Raw genomic sequence first — 6000 nt, forward strand, 5'->3', positions numbered from 1 at the left:
CTCGGTCTCAATGGGTTTATTCCTGGTTAAAGAATGAATGAATAAACACATCAATAAATAATATACTGTTGTGTGTTTAGAAGCAGATTATTTACTGTTACTAAACTTTTTTTTTTTTTTAACCAGGTGGTATTGGTACTCACAAAGCTTTTCACTGGTCTTGATTTCCCAACGGCGGGAGCTTGACTAGAATATGTTTAAATGGTTTTGAAAGAATCAAGTGCTTTCCTCTCAAGGATGAATCCCTGTCGGCATACTGCAGGCAGCAGCCTGTGTGGGTGAGGGGCATATCGGCCTCTTGCAAAGAGGCACTCTAGAATTAGCAATGGCATATTAGATGGGTCTTAATAAGCAATGGGCTATGTTTCCACAGCTGTTTCCTACAAATTGCCATTATCACCCTTTTGTTCTGAAAAAAGACATAAAAATTACAATTCTAACATTAATGTGACACCTTTATTTTTATAAGAACTGCAATTTTGAATAAATAGCTTTGAGAATGTAGCCCTACATACACTGCCTGTCCAAAATATTAGAATAGCTCCCAATGAGGGTTTTCTACAAACAATGCCATTCCTGAAACACTCAGGAGTCTGTCTCACCACGTTGATCAATGCAGCCCCTGCATGGGAACCCACTATCAGGTCCCGTGTGAAGTCACTGGAGCCTTCTGCTTTCCCATGGTTGTTGCTGAACATTTGCACCCAACTCTCAAAGCTTATGTAGGTCTAGTGGATCACAAGGTCACATCATTTGATCAAATAGGTTACAATACCCAATGATAAGTGTCTGTCCTTTACTCCTGAATTCATCATTTTCCACTGGGACCCAAATACTTCATAGTCAATATCTAATAAATGTAACCCTTTCAAAAACAAAGCACCCTACTGGAGGAATTACAGTAAGGAGTGGATTTCCCCCTTCCTCTTATTCAGCTATGTGTAAGATGCTCTGTCATTACACAAGCATGTAAAATCATTTCCATGTATTAACACTAACATTTTATCTCTGCTCCAACTTTTCTTCTGTTGAAGATATTTTGGTTCTTTACTTGTATTTTATACTTAAGTTGGATGTTGCAAAGTTTTCAAAGACAATGCTGCAGATGCAAACGTTGCTGCTGCTTCCTGGTACCTAGTCACTTCATATATTGTTATTTAAACTTACCCAATGGTCTAGCTGCAATCATCCCATGGCCATGTGACATGTAGCAAACATGCAACTGGTTATCTAGATTGCATTTGAAATGTTTGCAGATCCTGAATTAACATAAAAAAGATCAAACAGTAAAGGGCCCTGCAGTGAATCCCTGTGCATGATATTCTGAGTTGAATTGTGAATCATGGATTGCAAGTTGATTCACAGCCATTCAAATTCATTGATTTTTCTTTATCCAACAGTTATTGGGAAAGAAGATTGAACAGCTCATAAGTTCCCATTTTTACCACATTGAGTCCCTTTCCTTACTAAATATTGATCTGAATAGATCATCATCTCCTGCTTAAATACTGTATATACAAAAATATTGCAATAAACAGTCTGTCCCAAAACTGCGGTGCGATACCAGTACCCCAAATATTATACATTTATGACCATTACAGAATGATTGGGAGGGATCCCAAAATAATGTGTTTTCTAAAACTGCGACTCTGATCTCTCTATCTCTGTTCCTCTGGAATCTACCACACTCTCTCCCTCTTCCTCAGCTAAGAACCTTGGAGTCACCCTGGACCCCTGCCTCTCTTATTCCCAGCACATCTCCACTCTGGCACGCACTTGCCGATTCTTCCTGAGCAACATCCGAAGAATCCGACCCTTCCTCACCAACTATGCTACCCAGCTCCTGGTCCAGGCCCTGGTACTCTCCCGCCTAGACTACTGCAACTCCCTCCTGGCTGGCCTCCCTGCGTCCGCCACCCGTCCGCTCCAGCTCATCCAGAACTCTGCTGCCTGCCTGGTGTTCTCTCTGCCTCGCTTCGCCCACGCTACTCCACTACTCCGCTCGCTCCACTGGCTCCCGATCACCGCTCGCATCCAGTTCAAGACTCTTGTACTAGCCTACAGATGCCTTGACCAGTCTGCACCCAGCTACCTCCAGACCCTCATCTCTCCCTACACCCCCACTCGACCTCTCCACTCCGCCTGCACTAGAAGACTAGCTCTACCACCGCTACGCTCCCCTGCCTCCAAAGCCCGCTCCTTCTCCACCCTTGCTCCGCAGTGGTGGAATGACCTTCCTACAGATGTCAGGACTGCCCAGTCCCTGACCACATTCCGGTGCCTCCTTAAGACTCACCTCTTCAAAGAGCACCTGTAGAACTCCTCTGTTTGTATCCTGGGACACTATCACCCTTCATGTAATTGTGCTTTATTTTGCTCTTATCTGCCCCCTATTTTACTGCATTTAATCCTGTACTTCAGAATACTGTAATCTGCCAAGTTTTTAACCTGTAGTACTTTGTATTTAATCACATCCTGATGTAACTATCACTATTTAATCATATCCTGATGTAACTATCACTATTACCTGCTGTATTATTGAATTGTGGTTTGTCAAACTTGTACTTTACTTGATCAAAAGTTATTGTATTTCTTGCTCTTATTGTATTACTTGTATTGTAACACTTGAAATGTATTTGCTTACGATTGTAAGTCGCCCTGGATAAGGGCGTCTGCTAAGAAATAAATAATAATAATAATAACTGTTACAACATGCAATAGTGATTCAATGGTAACATTGTGGGGTACCATGGCACTTGCAAGATCTTTATGAAGTCTTGCATATATCTGAAGAACACAAACAGGAATACTTAATAAGAGCGATGTTCAAATTCTCTGCACAGCTTTAGGATTACTCAACTCATCCTCTTTTGAGCAATCAGTATATGTTTTCGGTTTTTATCTTTAAAACAGGGATAAAATCGGTAATAAACAGTTTTTAATTGAAACATCGGTAAAAATCTCAGTACACACATTTTACATAAATCTCAGTGTACACACTTTACATGTGGAATATGATGCGTAGCAGTTCTGGTTTGTGATTAGTAATGTCCCTGGCATGTATGATGAAGCAGAATCTGTGCAAGTCAAAGCCATGTTTTCCCATGTTAGCTGGTACTTTGCAAACACTGTGCTGACAGAAATAGTATCTACAGAAGGTATGAACATGACATCAGCACAAAACAAGACAGGTTTATTCGCCTTGAAATCATAAAAAGAAAAGAAAATTGACAGAACTCGGCGGTGCAAGCCATCGGGAGACGCGTCAAAAATCACACTGGACATTTCCGTCAATACGTTCCATGTGAGTTTACCAGCTAAAGCATCACCGTTTTCTGTGAAATATTTACGATTAAGATTGTCGGCGTTAGGAAGTGTTTTAGCTGATGGACAGACAGTAGTCACACGAAGTCACCAATACTTCTCTGCAATAAACAGTGGCTGTCCAGCAAAACACAGCGCTCTGACAAACTCATTAACACAGTCATTCTGTGCTTTATTTTTTATTAAACCGTGTGTAAAAGCCGCATAAATGGATTGCTTGACTTCTGCTATTGTTGCTTTTTGTATACTTCAAAACATTCATTTTCTTTTGAATATTCATAAACTGATTTATGTTTTCTCCCCATTCCTCATCCACTAAAATTATGATATTTTCGTGTAAGTATTTCAATTTAGTTTTTGATCAAGCTAATAGCTACTATGCCCAGCAATTGCCACAATAATCAGACTTTGATTGGCCAACGTAATCAGGTGATAATGTGTTTGTGAAGTGACAGAGAACCACGTTTGAATCTTATTTGATCCTCTGACATCTAAACGTCTGCTGTATCCTAGGATACAGTGTAGGTCTGCTTATTACAATGTCAGAGTCAAAATAAAACAGCATTTTAATCAAAATATTGTGCATTTCCTAGAAAATAGTACAGGGAAAATATTGAATTATAGACCAAAATCCGGTATAAATCAGTAAAAACCGACGTCCAGTTAACAAAAAAACACTGTAATTTTTCAGTAAAATTCGGAATAAACCGGAAACGCGGAACACTATGTATACTGTACACCCTATTTCTGTCTGACATTGTTTTCAAGCCAACAACAGCAGATTAAGCTGGACTTGCACTTTAAAACACTATCAGGTGTACTAGCGAACACAGGGCTCCTGTAAGGACTGGTCTGCAATACAGAACTGGTGTGTCACAAACAACACTGCTCCAAACTGGATATTGAACCCTGCTTCGCATTCTAACCAATAAATCCATACCTGAATTTGTTAAAAAGCCATGCTTCTTCATCCCTTGAGAATGAAACCACACACACACACACACACACACACACACACACACACACACACACACACACACACATTATGTGCTAATTAATAAGCAAACAGTGCACACATGGTAAGTCTCTTAAGCAACATTGACTAATCCGCAGTAAAAAGAGCAAATACAATTCAGGTTGAGAATTGAGGTTGAGTCCACACACTGATCAAGACAAATGATATAATTAAAAAAAACAAACCGATAATAATCGAGACACTGAGAGTTTGTCAGCAGTGTGGTTTGCTTTCCAGAGTGGATGGAGTAGACGTTAACAGAATATTAAACACCAGCTCGTTTCTTTGTGAATAGTTGAATTCGCTGGGCGTTGCTTTTTTTTCTTATATAACCATTGATTATGTATTGATACTATACAGGGACGGTGAGCGCCTAACGCGTTTTCACAACCAACTGGGACTTCTCGGACTGTCACTTTAATTGAGCTCAATATATGTAACCAGATTAATTATACCTCACCCAAAAAAGCATAGAAAGACGCACGACCGGAAAAAAACCTAACATTAAATTGAAATAGAACAACGCTAATCGAGTAGAGGTCCCTATATAGCACAACATCGTTTTTACTACCTAAATACTGTACCAAATTCTTTCTTAATAAGCTGGGTTATCTACGGACGTGTATTGATAACAGATACAATATCTCTACCCTTAACCTAACCCACAGTGGGTAAGTACTCTCAACAGCACTTTTTGCCGCGGTACCCGGGGTTGTGCAAGTTAATGCCAGCAGAGCGACTACAGCATGAGAAAAGCAACTTCTGTATCAATCAGCGTGTGTAAATACAGGTGGTCTATCAACTGTTAATTATATTACGGTATATGTCATTGTCTTTTAGGGAGATTTTTTTTTTTTTTTTTTACTGTTCTGTTAAAAAATGTAAAACAACTTACCTGACTTTTTTAAGTGTTGCTCTGGCTTGCTTTCTCTCGTTCAGATTTAGAAAAGTCAAAATAGCATTTCAATGTGCAGCTTGTCTTCTTGTAGAATAAATATAACCCATAAATCTGGAATCCAGTCTTCCACAAACAAGGACGTGTCGTGCCGTAGTGAAACTGATACGGTGTAATTTGTGCTGCAGACTGCACTTCACTGCTAGGAATGGACAGCTCCGGTGCTGAAATCCCGTGCTGCACCTCCTTGCTGCACGCTCAGCGGACTGCAGTTACCAAGGCCAAAGCAATAAGACAGATAACACGCCAAAGGGCTGCAGAGGGGCACTGAAGTGAATACCGCCAGCCCTCCTACCCTAGGTAGTAGCAAACGAGCCTCCAGAACCTCTCCAGCTTGCACTTCAGCTGGGATGAGAGCAAAGCCCCTTCATTGGCTGGGAAACGTTTTAAAAAATGAGAAAAAAAAAAAAAGTCGTGACGCAATTCCAGTGAAATACCAATAGCAATCCAGTGTAGTTCTTAGCCGCTGCGCCTGCCGATGTGCTGTTTGAGCATTCTGAGTTCTATCCGTTCATATAGTGCTTGCTGTACAGTTCCATGGGTTGGTTGGTAATATGGAACTACAGTACGTACAGGCACAAGCAGAATGTGTTTGTACAGGACACACTGTACACGATGCGCCAGTGGATTCAGAACATCACTTGAAGCAGGCTGAAGTATATTCTTGCGAATCACATTGTGTCTTAATGTTTCTCCATGATTAGCT

At 40.5% G+C, this 6000-nt stretch overlaps 1 protein-coding gene across 2 annotated transcripts in view; it reads right to left on the reverse strand.

Annotated features, from left to right (window-relative positions):
* Nucleotides 1–5657, reverse strand: part of LOC117403606 (PHD finger protein 24) — a 44700-nt gene extending 39043 nt beyond the window's left edge. Inside the window, exon 1 of one of the 2 annotated variants that reach the window (XM_059028959.1) lies at nucleotides 5235–5657. The gene's annotated coding sequence lies outside the window, so the exon portion shown is untranslated. The remainder of the gene's footprint in view (nucleotides 1–5234) is intronic. The other variant, XM_059029011.1, reaches the window with a different exon arrangement.
* Between the last annotated feature and the right edge of the window lie 343 nt (nucleotides 5658–6000).

Source organism: Acipenser ruthenus, chromosome 1 (assembly GCF_902713425.1).
Source record: "Acipenser ruthenus chromosome 1, fAciRut3.2 maternal haplotype, whole genome shotgun sequence".
Taxonomy (NCBI): domain Eukaryota; kingdom Metazoa; phylum Chordata; class Actinopteri; order Acipenseriformes; family Acipenseridae; genus Acipenser; species Acipenser ruthenus.